Raw genomic sequence first — 17,595 nt, forward strand, 5'->3', positions numbered from 1 at the left:
TATATATAATTGAATGCTACTACTAATAGATTATTTTAGTAAACACTATGTGTGATAATGTAACAATGTGAGATTGAGATTTTTTTAAAAGAAAAGGAAATAAATGCTTATCGTCATGACTATATTGGCTTTCAAAACATGTAAAGTGATCACTTTTAGTTTTAGCTTAATTCATTTAGCCATTAATTTAACATATATTTACTGAGTTCTTATGTTCTGGATACTGAGCTAAATCCTAAGGATAGGAGTTTAGTACAACACACAAGAGCCTCCACTGTATTCTATTGTAATTCAGGAGTGCTTTTATAAATAGAAATATTGCCTGTGTACTTTCTTCTGTAGATAGACCAAGATGCATATGACAATTTGTATGTTGTAAACTCTATAAAATGTTTAGCTATTTTTTAAAGGCACACAGGGTATTTGCTCTTTGATAGTACAAACTAGAAAACTTAGGTAGGTTTTTAAATACCTTATAGTTTGTGATGAGAGTTAAGAACACTTCAAAGGACTTATTTTCTACCATAAATCCCACCTATTGCCATAATTCTCAGAAGTCCCAGAATGGTATTTAAGTATCGACTCTTTTCTGGCAAATTTTAGTCAATTGTAGTGGAATTCTAGCTGAATAACAAAAGAATAGTTCTATCATTTAAATTCTGTATAGTACCATATTTTAAATGTATTTTTATAAAAAAATCAGATTGTATCCTCCCAACCTCCCTATAATTTAGGTATACCAGGAGTTATTATTCCCCTTTCTTAATAAAATAATACTCAAAGATGTCAATAATAATAACAACAATAATAATAGCTGTCATTTATAGATCAAGAACAAATGTTTGTCAAGAAAAATACCAGGAGCCCAATGTTACCAGTAGCCATGGAAGTTAGGCATTATTAACTTCTCGTTACAGTTGAGAAAATTGAAGTTCAGGTATGGTAAATACCTCCCTTATCTATTGTCTAGCTACATCAGTATTTGGATTCAGATTTGCTTCTAAACTTCCTTGGAGTGTCTTTCTATCATATCATTGTGTCCCTCTTGTGTAAATTAACCAAAGTCATTCAGCCAGTTATCAAAACTAGAATGTCCAGATCTCGTGGAATACGTAATTTGGTGCATCATTCCCTGACCCATTATTCCTTCAGAAGTTATATACTGCATGCCCACTCTATTCTCGTGATTATTTTCTTGCTGATAGAATTAATAGCAAAGAAACCAATTTGATTGTTCAGTTTATTAGTAATACTTAAAAAATCTGAAAGCATTCAAACAAACAATTAATTTGCTTTATGTTTTCGAGTTATTCTATTTACCCCAGACATTCCTCACAAGGAGAGTATGGTAACTTAGTTTTAATACCATTTAAAAGTTTGAGGGGCAAACTGCTTTTTGTGTGAAATGCAGTGTTTACTCACTGAATTGAAACATTCTCATTTACTTGTCTTTGCTTCTTTAGCAGTTAGATCAATTGCTACTGTAGAGTAAATTTTTTGTCATTCTTATAGATTTTCAGATTATCTGCTAAACCAGACCCATGGTGAATTGTTGAAATGCTTCATTTCAGAAAGTTACATATGACTAGGCATGCTCTAAATTGAAAAGTTAAATTAAATTACTACTTATATAACATTTCTTTCCAATACTTGAGTTTGATTTCTATTACTTACTAACACACCAGTGATTTTATTTCTACTGCCTTAGTCCATTTATTGTTTGTTTAAAATACTTTAAAAAAACAAATTTAACTGTTATTTTATAACCAGTTGATTAAATAGCAAACACTAGGTTAATATTAAAATATTGATTGTTTTAACTTTTGATATAATTTGATCTCCAATAAAATCTAATCTGACATGATTTGTTTGTGGGTTGGTGACACGTGGGCTGAAATGATTAATAAATAAAACATCTAAAATGAGCTATCTTATGTTTGTCTAAAAGACTCTCTCTTCTTTGAGACACCAACCATTTTTTCTTTTAACAGCACATCTAATCAATATCAAAATGAAGAAAAATAAAGCCTGAGCCCTTTTCGAAAATTATTTCTCCTTGAAATGTTCTGAGTGCTGGAATTTATTTTACAGTTCCAGCTATGCAGGCTTCTAGACTGAAAAGAAGGGCTGAATAGTGTTGAAATCTGCTTTAAGAGAGAGTTTGTTTATCGAGCTACACCTCATTTTCTCTTATCTGTCGCTGCGTAAATAATAGGTAGAATTTCTTGGTTGGTTGTATTCTACATGCACAGCATGAAGCTTAGAGTCAACTAACTAGCATTTCTGATTCTTTCTTAAGCTATCTTTTCCTTGCTAAGCTCCCTTCCCTATCTCACCTTCCTGCTTGCAATATGATCCAAACAGAATATGCAGTTTAGACAATTATAGTTTTCAGTGTCTATCTTTAAATGTGTACATTCAGTTTTGAAATGAAGTATGCGTCCTTCGCAGGATGAAATAGAAATTACAGTGAAGTATACTATTAGGTATAAATTGATTTCTTTTTTTTTAGGAGCTTTCAACATTTTGTTTGGCAACATTTTTCCTACATTAGGAAGGATTAGCCGTGTCTAACAGAATTTATCAGAAAACCCACATATTCGGGGCTTAAACAGTGTAGAGATTTCTCTCTCTCAGAAAAGAAGTTTATCTTTAGGCAATGCATGCTGTATGTTGTCTTTGTGATGTTCAGAGGCCAACGCTCCTGTCTCCTTCAATATTTTAACTCTGGTTTTCATTTTCAGCATCACCTCATGTTACAGGAAAGCTTCTGGAGCTATAGCTATCTCATCCACATTCCATTTTGCAGAAAGGAAGGAAGCAAAGCAAGGAGGGCAAAAGGAATGCATTTTCCAGTTGAATCAACAGACTCCCAGGAAATTTCATACAACACTTAAATATATCATTAGACTGAACATATAACATGACCATACCTAGCTGAAAGGGAAGTTGGGCAAATTACCAATTTTAATTGTGTGCATTGTCTCTTTATAAAATAAAGAAAAAAAGAGGAGAATGGATTTTATGTGCAACTAGTAATTACTGTCATTGTTTACATATGTGATTGGCTACTTCTCTGATTTTCAGTTTCTATAAAATGGACAAAAGAGTATCTTACCCATGGTGTTTGTATGAAGGTTAAGGGGGATACTAAATGATACTTTACCCTGGAATACAATAAATGTTACTGTGGTTGCTTTTTTTAATTCTCATTTTCTTTATAATTACTCTAAATTAGAGCAATGGGAAGTCTCAAGGCTCTATGGAGTCTTATGATATGGTGATCTGCATTAATTTGTAAATTATTTCACTTTTGGGACTAATATGTGCTTTGCAATTGGTGTCTTCTTCTATTGTTTCTCTTCTATAAGGCCTTATGCAGAGTGTACATTCCATCTTCATGCCCTATATGTAACTGAGAACTGTGGATTAGTCACTCCTTGAAGTGGAAAAAGATTAGCCACAGCAGCCATTAATCTATTCTGAAATTTTGGGACTACTATTTATATGACGATGGACAGTGAGGGTCTGATCTGGTGGGCTTTAAAGAGTCCTTACAATTTTATACTATTAAATTTTACTGCCCAAGATACTTTTCCTCTTGCATTCTAAAAATAGCAGATTATTCAGATTTGAACTACTTTAATATTTCCAAGAATAAAATAGTTTAGTGATACTTACAAAATATATTTTTGTTGTTGCAAAATAGCTATAGGATTGTACATTATTTTTCTTTACATTAATAGATTTTAAACATGCAATTTTATGCATGGAACTGGGCTATTTTTCCTCCCAAATGAGCAGTGCATTACCAATAACTGAGTTCTCCCAAATAACTGGTTTTTTGGGAGAACTGAGTTCTCCCAAATAACTGGTTCCCAAAACCAGGGAAATACTGGTTTTGGTAATTTGGTTCTATGTCTTTGAGAGAGTACTTATACTCTCATGGACTCGTTTCCTCATCTACAAAAATAGGAATATTTGTTATATTTGTTTTATAGGTCTATGAGGAGCAGTTAAATAAAATTATAAATGTGAAGTGTTAACATTGTATCTGGAGCAAGAGATTATTACAATTATTGTTTTATTGCAGATACTACTATTGTTACTATTATGGAAATGGACTTAGCTCATCTAATTAGGGTAATGGTCAATTTATCTATTGCTACATAGCAAACTATCTCAAATCCAATGGTGTAAAACAACAAACATTTTATTATGCTCACAAATTATGTGGACAAAATTCTCATAGGGCACAGAAGCAGTGGCCCGACTCTCCTCCACAGTTTTCTAGGGCCTCAGTGGGGACGATTTCAAAGCCTGGGGATGTCTCATGTCTGAGGTCTGGGTCATCTGGAGGCTCCTTCACTCAGGTGTCTGGTTTCTTGGCTGTGATGACTTGAAGGTTGTGTCCCGCTAGACTTTTGACTAGAGAACCTATACATGACCTCCATGTGGACTTCTCTCAGCATGAGAGCTATGTTTGGAGCAGGGACATTCAGAGATTGAGTGTTCCAAGTGACCAAGGGGAAACCGTATGACATTTTATGACCTTGCTTCAGAAGGCACCTAGCATCACATCTGCCACATGCTATTAGCTGAAGTGTTCACAAGCCCTCCCAGATTCAAGGGGAAGAGAAATATACCTTATATGTCATTGGAAGGAGTGTCAAAGGTCTTGGAGCCATCTCCAGTGCCCTACTGTTCCTTGTAGAAGGATGAAAAGTAGCAAGGAATAAACATGATTTGGCTTGAAAATAGTTTTTCTATAAACTATTCTAAGAGTAATGCAACTCTAATCTGTCACCATCTAGTACAGGCAATCAGTTAAAGGTTTTCATCAAAGGCCTAAAATCACTGTAAACATAATCCTAGCTTTTAATTCTTTTAACCTTAGACATTTACACTATCAGCTCTAGGATAAATCTTTCTTTTAAAGTTTAAAAGTCATTGTGGTTCTCAGCAGGCATACTTTATTTTTCTCTTATAGACATTTTCTCATGTTCGTAAAGATTAAATTACCTATTTTTAAAATGCTTAGAACAATACCAGGTATGCTGTAAGTCCAATATAACTATCATATATATAAAATACATGTAACCTCTTTTAAAATACCATAAAGGATAATATGAAGTAAATTATTTGTAAGTCAATATAATATTTACCAATATTGTACGATTAAGATTAGCACTACAATATTTTGTCAAAAGATTTGAAAAATAAACATGTGATTGAAATATTTTAAAAGTCAAAATTCACTGTCAAAAAATTAGTCATTTATTTTTTTAATGAAAATGAATTAATATTCTTTCTAAGAGCCATACTTATAATTATATTTCAGATGTGGATGTCTCATTAATTTTCCAAATTGATCTGTTATTTATTTAGAAGCAACAGTATATCATCAAATGAAGTTAATAGTTCACTTGTTCATATTGTTGTATTTTGGATCATTTTTTATTTGTATTTCATTTGACTCAAATTAATTAAACATTTTTTGAAGGGCCTGATAGCTCATTTCAAAACTTGAGATTATACCACCCAGTGCATAATGATATTCTTCTATGCTTATTAAAAGCAAAAAGAAATATATTTACATCCAAATAACCCATACTCTCTTCTGCTCACTATTGAGCCTTCTATTTCATTTTTATTTATAATGACCTCATACTAGGAGCACCTTGAATAAATAATAGTCTAGAAATTTGAATAGCCAGGGTAAACTGATGTTTGATGCTGTTCCCCTCTGAGTTCAGTGAGGACACTGAGGTTAAAGTGTGTCATGCTTTTTTTTTTTTTTAGTTATTCATTCTCAGTCTATGCTAGTTATATGAGAAATTCTGACAGTTAACCTTGTAAATCATTCAGGAATCTGACTGCTTTTTCAAAACATACCTGAGCCTTTAGGCAGGATTCTACAGGTGATTGCCCCTGGATGTTTGCCTAGAGATGATTTAGAAAATTGGTTGGAAGCTTTGCTCTTCCCCAGCTATCAAAAATTAACCTGCCAGAAATTTGCAGACACAGCAATGTTAATAATTCTGACTCATGCATAAGACTTTTTTTTTTTAAGCCAGCTATTCCAAATTCTAAAGATTCATCATTTATTATTTGGTAATTTACTTTTATGTTTGTGCTATGAATAGGACATTCATTATCAGCCTCCTTGACTGCCTCAAACTCCTAGGGTGTTAACTCAATGTAGTATTATTGGAGGCACGTAACCAGTATTCTCTTACTGTAGTGGTGAACATAGTCCTTGCTGGGAAAAAAAGAGAAGAAAATATTTGAGACAGACTTACCTCCAAGGAGGACTATTGTTTGATTTCTAAACAGGCAGGAAATACATTGTGCTGCAGTGTCTCCTTGGGCGTTCATTAAAGCATCCTGCCTGGGTCACAGCAGTGAGAGCCGACAGAGCCAAGGAGATTAGTTTGTGACATATATACAACTTTGTTGATATGTTCAGTTTCACTCATTTGTGTATCTATTTGTGATTTAGTATATAGTCAGCCTTTCTATAAATTTATACATTTCTGTTTATTTCTAGAATTATTATATACTTTATAATTAAAGCTTCAAATGCTTTACAATTTTACGTATAATTTAGTTAATTCTAACACTGTCAGGACTGAACTAGATGATCTCCAAAGACTTTTGCAGTTCTAAATCCCTATGATTCTGTGATCCTGATTATTTTTCTAAAATTAAACCTCCGATTTTATTACCTTTGCTTAATTCTAAGTGTAAACATTATTTGGATCAAAGTGATATATAAAGCAATCAAGTAGAGTTATCAATATTAATGTTTAAGAAAAGGAAATCTTTCTACTTTTAGCTATTTTTATTTTAACCGCTTTTCAACATCATTGTGCATTTTTTTCTTCCAGTTACGGGAGGTGAACTAGTGGTGAACTACAAGTGGTGAACTAGTCCTAGGAGGTTGAATATAGAGCACATATTGTTAACCATTGTACTACACTATGTGTCATTTTTGTTTCAGATAACTCATGGTTAGCGTAGCCAGGGTAGCCCCTGGTAAACAATAAATCGTTTTCTAGCATCATACAAATCAAGTCCTAATAAGTTGTTATGGAAGCTTTGTAAAGAATAATGTAAAACTCTTCTGCCAATATTTTGAAGAATTTGCTGTTTTCTTCTTTTGTAAACCGAAAATGCATTTGTCTGTCTGCTTACAGTCTTCTGGCCTCTCTCCAATCCTTTAGTTCCTTTAAAGATTACTGCAGTTGTTGAATCTATTTTTCAAGTCCTCTCAAAAAATCAGGTCCTTAGTCAAATGGTCCAGGAAATGGAAATGCTTTTCCAGCAACTGTTTCTCAAAAACACTTTCTTATCTGTAATTTCACTTTTCATTCTAACCAGTTTTGCTTCTGCATTTTTCAGTCAAATAGTCATTCTCTGTGACAGAAAATTCTGAGACAAAATGAATATCATTTATATGTCTATAATGCAATCATCCTTTTAATTATTCTTTACCTTTTATACCATTAATCTCAAAACATGCCTTATTTCTTTCCTTGCTTGTGGGTATTTGCATATTGTTTAAATTATAGCAGCACTTTTTTGTATTAAGCTGATAAAGAGTTTAAAAATAAATCAGAGATGATCTTTTTTTTTTTTTTTTGCAAATCTGAGTAGATTTACAAAAGCTACAAGAGCTGGTACCAATAATTACCAACATTTTTTTTTTTTTTCCCTCAGCATGAGCAGTAAAAGGACATGACAATTCAGAAATGTCATTTATATCTTTCAAGATGACCTTTTGTTTGTTTGTTTGTTTTGTGGGAATAAGTATTGTGAGTTAATGAACACAAAATCCAACACAGGAAGCACAGTTTTGCTTTGCCAATGATTTACTTTATGTTAATTTTTACCTCCCATGAAGTATAATCTAGAAACGAAACAAGTTAATAAACTCCAAAGATGATCGAGAACATCCAGGATAGAATCACATTTTTAACATGTAATCCTAGTTAAATTTGTAGTGGTTTTGACTATCTGTAGTCCTTTATCCTGTCATTTGTATTTATGGAAAAATAATCTGCACCACTGAAAAACAGAATTTAATATTTTTTCTACTGAAAATTGTAACATTTGTGATTCTCTTTCTTATTTCTTATGCTTGAAGTTTTTTACACACATGCACATACACATATACACACAAAAGCAAATTTTAAGATAAATTGAAATATGAAAATTATAATGCAATATTTCCCAGCTGAACACAAAAGCATACTGAAAAAGTCTTACTGTACATTCCACAAAGCCAATGACAAATCTTGCCAATAGTTCTTAGATTCAGTTTTATTGCAAAATATATTCAATACTTTTACTTTACCTTCTAATATCTTGAATTCCTCAGGATCGAAATGAGGTATTTCTATTAGATCCATATTCCCAAGTCTATTCCCAACACATTTGCCTTCCTGTGAATAATATCATTATAGTCTGTGATAGATCACAATGTCAAGAAACTGATCTTGGTCCAATTTTTAACTCTGTTGGATGAAATAAAAAAATTCATCTGCTTCCAAATTTTGGAGTGAGACAAAAGACAGCTATTTAAAACAATAGTTCTATTTTTTTTTTATGGTTTCTAATTAGTGCTATTTATTATTGTTGTTTTAAAAATCATTATAATCCTCTGGTAGCAAATTTATATCATGAGGGCCAATGAGTATATTTGTTTAAGTTCTTAGACCAGATATGTATTACAAAAAATCAGGGTTCTTTGAACATGGTGTTAGATATGTTAACAAGGGTAGCTCAAGAACACTTTAAATGTATATTGTAAGTGCCATTTAAAAAAAGATGGCGATAAGTATTAAAATTCAACTAAAAGCCCCACTACTGAAGTATTTTGGTAAAAATGATTGTTAACAGTCTTGAAGTAAAAAATAAAACATGCTAATATTACTATGTTATCACTAGTGTTCTGTAGTCAGTTTACATGAGCTTATTAAAGATTATTTCACTACAAAATATTTTTGGATCTATTTGCTTGATGGAGGTAGAAGTGTATGCGTGTGTGTGTGCATGTGTGCACATGAACTTCTGGGCAGAAGGCGCAGCAGTTTGTGAGAGAAAAGTATATGTGGTCTCAACTGCCTATTTTTGTCTGAGAGAAGAGGTGAGCAGGTATGGGTTATGGTGCACCAAGGTCTTAGTTTTAGCTACCATCTCCCTATTTCCACCATGACTAATATGTTTTTATAAACCTTAGCCTGGATTTTAGCATTTCTACCCCACCAAGACTAAATACTCGGAATCTAAAGGAATCTTGCTTGTTAGCACTGAATGGACTCACGGTCCACATCCCTTTGTAAATGATTGTAGTCTGGGTTCCAGTGAAAAAAAAAAAAAAGGCCTCCTTACAACAGCAGGGTATCCCTGAAAGGAGGACGTGCTGCTCTACAGGCCACCATGGTTTGGGTACTCATGTTTACTTTTCCATCTGTACCAGATGCCTCTCTACATAGAACTCTTGAAATATATAGGACCCACCAGCAACCTCTGGACTGCATAAGCTTGTGGCATATGTTACATCATCATAAGGTGGTTCGTGGGGCCTTAGGGTCAAAGTTTTGATCCACTCTTCTAGGATATGTGACCTTGGGGATGTTTCTTTATTTCTCTGATTTCTTTCGTTCTTTGTTGAAGGTCAGTACAAATAGTACCTGCCTCCTGATTGTTCTGTTATGTTAAATAACATAATGCATGTAAAGTGCTTAGTTTTATATCAGGCACATAGTAAGAGCTCACTCAATGTTGTTGATTTAATTGTCATTGACACTACTGAGATGTTGTCTAACTGTTGAATGAATAAACCTAGGATACTGTTCATACCCATCCTTTGTAGCTTCTAAAACTATAACATCAATATGTCTATATTTCAGCAGTAATTATATATTATTTGTACATATTGTTAAAATAAAGTAACTCATTTATAGGAATTATAATTAGATAATACTGTATATTGCAAGTGCAATAAAAATAGTCCTCATATACTTTGCTTTCTTAAATCCCATATGTAAGGTAAGAAGATACTAATTTGGCCTTTCTCTCCAAGATTTTAAAGCATTCCAATATTTGCTTCATTAGCTCTTAATATCACTTCAGGCACACTTCTCCATCAGTTGAACTTATCTCACAACTAACTTAGGATTAATTCCAATAAAATATTTCACCAGCATCTTCTCATTATCGTTATTTTAATTATTTTTAAAATCAAGACAAATGACACAACAGTTTAATAGAAGACCATCACTATTCAGAATTGGTCCGGCTTCTTTCTTAATCTCAGGAACTAAGCAAAGCAATTTTTCTCACTGCCTAGAGTCTTTTCAGTTTATCCTTGCAGTGTTTGTATTGCATGAAGTCTCACTGAGCTGCGGCTTAGTCCTTGTCTTTCACTTATATGATGAGAGAAAGGAGGAAAATGGCAATGTTGGCTTTTGCATCTTTCTCTTGTACTTTGTCTTCCTTTTTCTTTGAACATATTTTTATTCAATAATACTTTCATTAGAAATCTATGAGATTCTATTATAAAGTGACGTAAATCAATGCAGACTCAAATAGGTTACCAAGATATATGCTAGTGACATATTAGATTTCTTCTTTTCTACAATTTCAAAAATCATTTTATGATTCAATTTAGGAAAATTTGAATAAGTAATTGGTATCTAATACTGTGCCAGAGGCTTCAGGGATTCCTAAAAAAGTATAAAAATGTTTTTTACAGTCAGGGAACTTCAAATTTTATTGATGTTTATGAGACATGTATGATTAAATGTCAAAATATATGATAGACATACTAGATAGTAATACCGCATGAGGTTAGAGTCAGAAGAGCTCAGAATGATTCAGATATTTGAAGATAGTTTCATCAAATATTAACCTATAAAGACAAAAAAACACTTGAAGAGTATTTGGAACTTAATAATGGTTAGGTTGTTTTATACTATATGGATGAGAGGGAGAATAAAGGACCCGAAAGAACTGTATAAATTTTAGTAACTCCTACCAAAGCCGTTATAGGAAAAAACAGATGAGATCGGGCACATTCAGGGCTGTATGGCCGTACACAGGAAGAACTGAAAGTGTACATATCTGTCTGTCCTTTTCCCTGAGCATTGCTTTGATTTACCTGTTAATAAATAATGAAATGACTGGAGACAGTATAGTGTAGTATAGTTTTATGTCAGAAGTAGAGTATAAGGGTAAGAAAAAAGGCTTTGGTGTAGACAATGTGGTTTTGACTTTTATTTTTTGACATTTACTGTCTTTCTAATTTTAGAAAAGTTATTTAATATCACTGAGTCTCATGTTTTTCATCCATAAATATGTATTTCAGGGTGGTCGTGAGAATTAAATAGGGTAAGTAAAAAGTGCTTAGCAGACTGTCTTGAATAGAATATACCTCAACACATACAAATTTAACTATGACTTGAATTAAAGAGACTTGTTTAGGACCTTTGTAATTGTGTGCAACTGAATCTAATTTCTTCTATATTAAGAGAAAAATATCAATTTACCAAGATGTTTTTAAGGATTTAAATAATTGATATTTTGAAATTGGCCATGGTGTGTGTGTGTGTGAGAGAGAGAGAGAGAGAATGTTTGCCATAAAAATTGACAAATGTTACAAATCATGGATGTTTATTTTTTCAAGAGCTGGTTTACAAGCACAGTGCTGTAAAAGAGAGAAAAGATTAAACAATCACACCAAAGTGTGATACAAAGCATGATACAATGTTTCAATGTAGTATTTAGAAGGACATTGGAACCAGCCAGGGAGGTCAAGGAGAGCATCTTCTTTGAAAAGAAGTAACAACTAAATTGAATTCTGAAAGGTGGCAACAGCAGAGAAAAGAGATTGTTCAGTGGGAGACTAGGAAATCAAATTGACAGACTGGATTTTATCTGAAACCAGACGAACTTTTTAACATTAGAAGTTAAGATAAAATCAAGGAGGTTATGGAGGAGGTGGCGAACAAGGTTTCATGTGCAATGACAGATGAAATTTGTCGACTCTCTGTTTTGATTGATGAATTTTGTTCTCAGTTTCATCCAATTCCAAATGTATTGAACATATATTAAAAAGAGTTAAATAAGCACAAATAAGATGGTATGGGAAGAAATTTGGCTGATCAGTGCACCAATAAAGTCAACACTTCAATTCTTCAATGCCAGCAAGAAATTATTGAAATTTTCAAGTCATTATTTCCAGCTAGTATACAGAATGAACTACATATATTAATTCCTTGCAAGAAATTTGATCTCAGCTATGACCTAAATTACCACAAGTTAGTTTCAGATTTTTGAGAGGTTATTGTATTTCGGTTTTCCCTGGGCTAGTCTTCCCTTGGCCATTTCCTAGGCCCCACAAATGCTCAGAGATGCTTCTAGGTTTATCAGAGCCTATTTTTCAGCTCTCCAGATCTTTATTGTTCCTACGGATCCTACAACACTAGATAATGCCTCACAGATAGAATTCATAATTACCTTAATAACGAGATTAGCTTCTTTTACATCTAGAACATCCATAAGCATCATTGATGTTGGAGCAGTGATTTAGAAAAAACTGTAGGCTGGAAACTCAAATCTGTTTCATTATGTATGTGCAGAGCTTTGAATCTTTATGAAAGGCTGACCTGGACCACACTTGACAAGGAGAGTGCCTTTAAACAACAGTTTATGAGCTATGCAACTGAAAAATTGCAAGTGATTGTTAGCTCCATGAATGCAAACTGAAACCATCAAGTACTGCAAGAAATGGCAATCACTTTTGCTTGCATGTACCAACAAATTGATAATACACAAAGACATCCAGAAAAAGAAATTCCTAGATTTTCCAAAGAAATAGATCCATTGGAGGAACTTGAAAGTGAGCTAGAGAATTTTACTAAGCAGTTTCTACGTTCAAGCAATAGACAAGAATCTTAAAAGAGAGATTGCTTTGATAATCATCAAAGGAGAAAATGGAACTTGGATGATTTGGGACAGTCGGTTATTTTTATGAAATGACTTTAAATATGAATTGTATGTACATAGCAAATTCTTGTATAGATTCTGATAATGAGCTACCTCAAGATCTTTGCATTTCTGGCATTTCTGTAGAGTGGTATGATGTCTCTTTTGTTTTAATTTTAGGTTAAAGAAAGCCTATATTGTTTGTGTTAAAATGATAAATTAGTTTAAAAGCAGCAGAACTAACTATGACTCCTGAGGGGTGGGGCCTTGCTCTCAATTGGGGATCTTTTTGTTTTTGATTATGAGGAACTCTGCTTCCTGGAACCCAGGAGTTAGAGAAGGCTCATTTTCTCTAAATTCTTATTTTCATTTTATTTTTCAAAACTAATTTTTGATGTCGATTTAATGAGAATAGTCACTTTTTTGTTTTGTAAACAGCATTACTGTAATCATCAAAAATAAATAAAATTAAGTCTGAAAGATTTGCCATGCAAAGTGAAAGGATAAAGTATTTATGGCAGAAAGAAACCTGTGTAAAGGTCTAAAGCTAAGAGAAGATTTTTCTTTCAAATAATTGAGTTCAATGGGGTTAGATCTTACGTGTCTATGGGAGATAGAGATGTTAGGGAAAGAAGAAACTGATGAAGAGGTAAAACAGATCAGAGAAAGGCTTAGTAAACCATAGTTAGAAGGTTTGACTTTCAACATTACTCCACATTGAAAGAAACAAGACTATGAGAGTCATCTCATGCAATAATCATATCATTTTTTATTTTTTTAGCAGTGTCATAGATTCTGGGAAATTATAGTCATTCATAGCCATCTATGTGGTGTGGTCATTCAGCTATCTATAACTTCATAATTATAATATGTTTTTTTCTTTCTTATGTATTAAGCATGTTATTTTTTTAATAAAGGCCTTTGTGAAATTTGGAATGCTGAGTATATGAATTCTGCCTGGTAATAGTAACTGTTTTAAAATTAGAAGATAAAGTTAGTTTGGCATGACTTCCCTGTCCTGGGAATTACCCTTCCTTCTGTAAGTGCTAATTCTATTTTATAGTTGTATTAATTTTACTGGGAAGAAACAATCTCACCACTGTGTTATTTGTAGACTCTACTCCCTTGAAAAAATTCTTTCAATGTTCATTTTCACATTCTGTGAACAGTATATTAGTAATCGCCACTGTTAGATCTTTGACTGATCTGGACTGCTTCTTGCCTGGTCAAGCATCCTGAACTTATTTAAAATACTTTCCTTGGTTTCTTCCCATCATCTTTATTTTGGGCCCTAGTTTCTTCCTATCATATTAATAATAGCATATTCAATATTAAGAACATTTACCTTGATTGAGAAAAGAGAAGGAAAATAGGAGTTGAAAATTTCTGTCTCTTCTCTCTAATTTTGTTCTACTTTATACAATGCCACCTGTTCACCAAGAATCATGGACTTATCTTCTTTAGTTTGAAAACTGAGGAACCAGTTCATTATTTTTGTCCTGCAATGCACTATCACCACTCTTAAGAACCACTATAACTCAACCAGGAAATTATATGTTTTTTTAAAATATTTCCAGACAAACTACCAGCACCTTGGGTCTCAGAGGTAGTACAAGAGAAGATTTATAAATAGCACCCAGATATATTAAGACTACATATTTAGACAAATTTAGATTCTCATACAAAGGTGAAAGTTTCACATTTGACATTACTGTATATTGCTGAATGTAGTCTTGGTTATTTAGTCACTAGGAGGATAATGAATAGCTGCATTAAAAAATTAGAGGCAAATGTAAAATTATCATAAAAAACATTTCAGCCTCAATTTTCTCTATGCTGTTTTATTCCTAAATATAAAATATAACATTATTACCATTATTAAATGAAAACAATTAGAATGAGATTTATAACAAGTAAACTCTTATTTAGTAGAAATTGAGGGTTGTAGTAAAGATACCCTTAATTTTCCCAGAAAGAAGACTTTTAAAATAATGTATTAATTTCACATTGGCATTTAAAAGAAGTCGAGCTATTCCTGTGGAGAGGAACCTGGTGATTGGGGTTTAATCCTTTTAATGTTAGCTGTAGTTGAATATATATTATAAAGCAGTTGTCTTTGTATATAGTACCCTATAAAAAGACCCTGGAAATGTCTTAGCTTTATAAATTTTTATATCGAAGTCTAGTCCTTCATTTTGGAGGAAGAATAAATACTTCTATTTCCCATATGGATGGAGTGTCTGTCTACCATGAAGTGCCAGAAAAAGGCTTAAATGATATGTGATATGCTACTAGTCATTTAATGAGGCATACAGTGCAGCATAATTATGACTATGTTACTTGATCATTTCAAGTTGTATCCATCAAAACTGTGGGTACTCATTTCTCAAATGAATTTTAAAAAGTTTCTAAGGCCAGGAAAACATAAGTACTGAAATTGGGAGGAACAAACTTGCTATAAACGGACCAATAGCAAATGTAATGTAGAGAGCTTCCTGGTTGTCAATAAAATAGGCTTTGTTTATTTATCCATTGAGAGTAGATTCTTTTTCTTTGTTCCAGGTTAATTTTGACTTTCTTTGAAATAAATGGAAATCATTTTGAGATAAACTTTTTGGTATCCTTGATTATCTGTGTAGTGTCTGCATGAAAAAAGAAATACATAGATTTCAGGAAGTTTCCATAATAGTTAACAGACACAATCAAACTGTTCAATTTATGAATTACTGCTCCATAAATAATTTTGGTTGGTTTTTTAACTTCAATTTTATTCGGTCTAATAACAAGTATTGCTCTATAGATAATTGTTGATAGTTGCAGACACTGATTTCATTCAATTAAGCTGGTAACCTTTTTAAGAAACTGCCTGGGAGAAAGCCAAGAATTCCAGTCAACTGATTTCTAGGGGAACTGAATTGAATTGTCTTAGCCTAGAAAATGTTCCATGTAGGCCACAGCTGTGTTAATTAACTTTTTCCTTAAACTATCGTCTATACACAGAACTCTAAATGGGCAAACATAGCAAAGGACCATGTTATCTGGATTCAGATTTTACTCGGAGTAATTATAAACTTGGAGACATTATAAAATATGTTGAGACATAAAGTAAGAATATGAAGGATGTTTTGTCTAAATCACATTAAAATTCAGATCCTCCCTCCTTCCCTTTCTTATTAAAAATCACTGATGTGTGTATTTAAAAAGCAAAACCAATGAGTATTACACAAAAGTTTGCTTTATGTCAAATTTTAAATCCATAATGATAAATATTGTGCTTAGAAGACATTAGGAAACTTGGTGAAACATACTTTTTCTTAATGAAGTGAAGCTTATCAGACTGCTAATACCAAAAATTTGTTCATCTTTTGTGCTCTCCAGAATGGGAAAGGGAAAAAAAAAAACACATTATGTTGAAACTGTACATTATGCCTGGGCGGGGGGGAAACTATTTTCTTAAATAAACAGAGTTTTTGAGTAAGTACCAATATAAGCAAGGAAGGCCAAGGTCCTAGTTCTGAGTAACCATATGTGTTAATAAAGGGCATCTATGTGTCATGGCTAGAGTCAGTTATCTATAAAGTTATATCGTTGATCAAGCTAGTAAGATGCAAGAAAGTATTAATGAAATTTCACAATCATCCCTCTCTACCTGCAAAAGGTAGAAAGACAAAAGATAAGGTTTTCAGACATGCTCATTTGAATGAGCAGTAGTAGATATTAAAATCTTTCTATACAGAATATTTGAACTAATTTTTATTCATTGAATTAACTTGATAAATATATCTATATTTCTGGGAAATTAGAATCTACCAAAGAACTTGCTAAAAAAGCATTTGCAACATAGCCACAGATGCTGGGTTTTAATAAACGAAGCTTCATCTGTTGATGATCTTTATATTCATCATGTTCGCTATTCAAAACATTATTTCCAAAGTGGTTTTGATTGACGGATTTTTTTCCTGGCTCCATACATGAATATTCTAGGCTCTATCATCTAGATTTTATGTTTACCCCATGACAGTAGCAGTTATTCCCTATCTCCCCAGGCTAAAAAAATAAGATTAGTTAATAAATGGAATTTGAATGGTGACAGAAAAATGTAGCAGGTATAACTTGTTTGTAAATAACCTCTAATCTCTGTGGGTGAAAGCTCCAGGTAATGTAAGATAAAAAAAAGTGTAACATCATGGTTTTGTTAGGGAAGAAACGGTGAGATAATTGGTTAAAATGGATAAGTTTTGAAATCTACTAGCCTTGAACAATGATGAAAAGTGCTGAATCAAACTGGCTTTTGAATAAAAGCAATATAACATACTGTGGAGATTGGTTCCAGTAAGTGGAAAGTCCTGGCACACACAGTAAGAAAAATTAGCTTCAATTTAAGATTTTTGACCTTCAGTACAATTTCATTCAAAGTTAAGAGAAATTAACTTAAAAAAATAATGATCTTTAAAATTTGCATTTTGGGATGTATTTTTCCCATTGTCCTTGCAAAAACACATACATTGATGCACATAAACATTTTGGGGAAATTATCCACAGTGGTGTCAATTTAATAAGGATTACTGACATTAACTTTTGAATTTTACATCTTTTAATCTT

General features: G+C 32.6%; 1 protein-coding gene and 1 pseudogene across 1 annotated transcript in view; both read left to right on the forward strand.

Moving 5' to 3' along the window:
- Window positions 1–17,595, forward strand: part of LOC105292456 (adhesion G protein-coupled receptor L3) — a 610,351-nt gene that overhangs the window by 42,621 nt on the left and 550,135 nt on the right. The gene's annotated exons all lie outside the window — the stretch shown is intronic.
- Window positions 3,514–12,966, forward strand: LOC105292455 (annotated as a pseudogene).

This window comes from Pteropus vampyrus, unplaced genomic scaffold (genome assembly GCF_000151845.1).
Source record: "Pteropus vampyrus isolate Shadow unplaced genomic scaffold, Pvam_2.0 Scaffold57, whole genome shotgun sequence".
Classification (NCBI taxonomy): domain Eukaryota; kingdom Metazoa; phylum Chordata; class Mammalia; order Chiroptera; family Pteropodidae; genus Pteropus; species Pteropus vampyrus.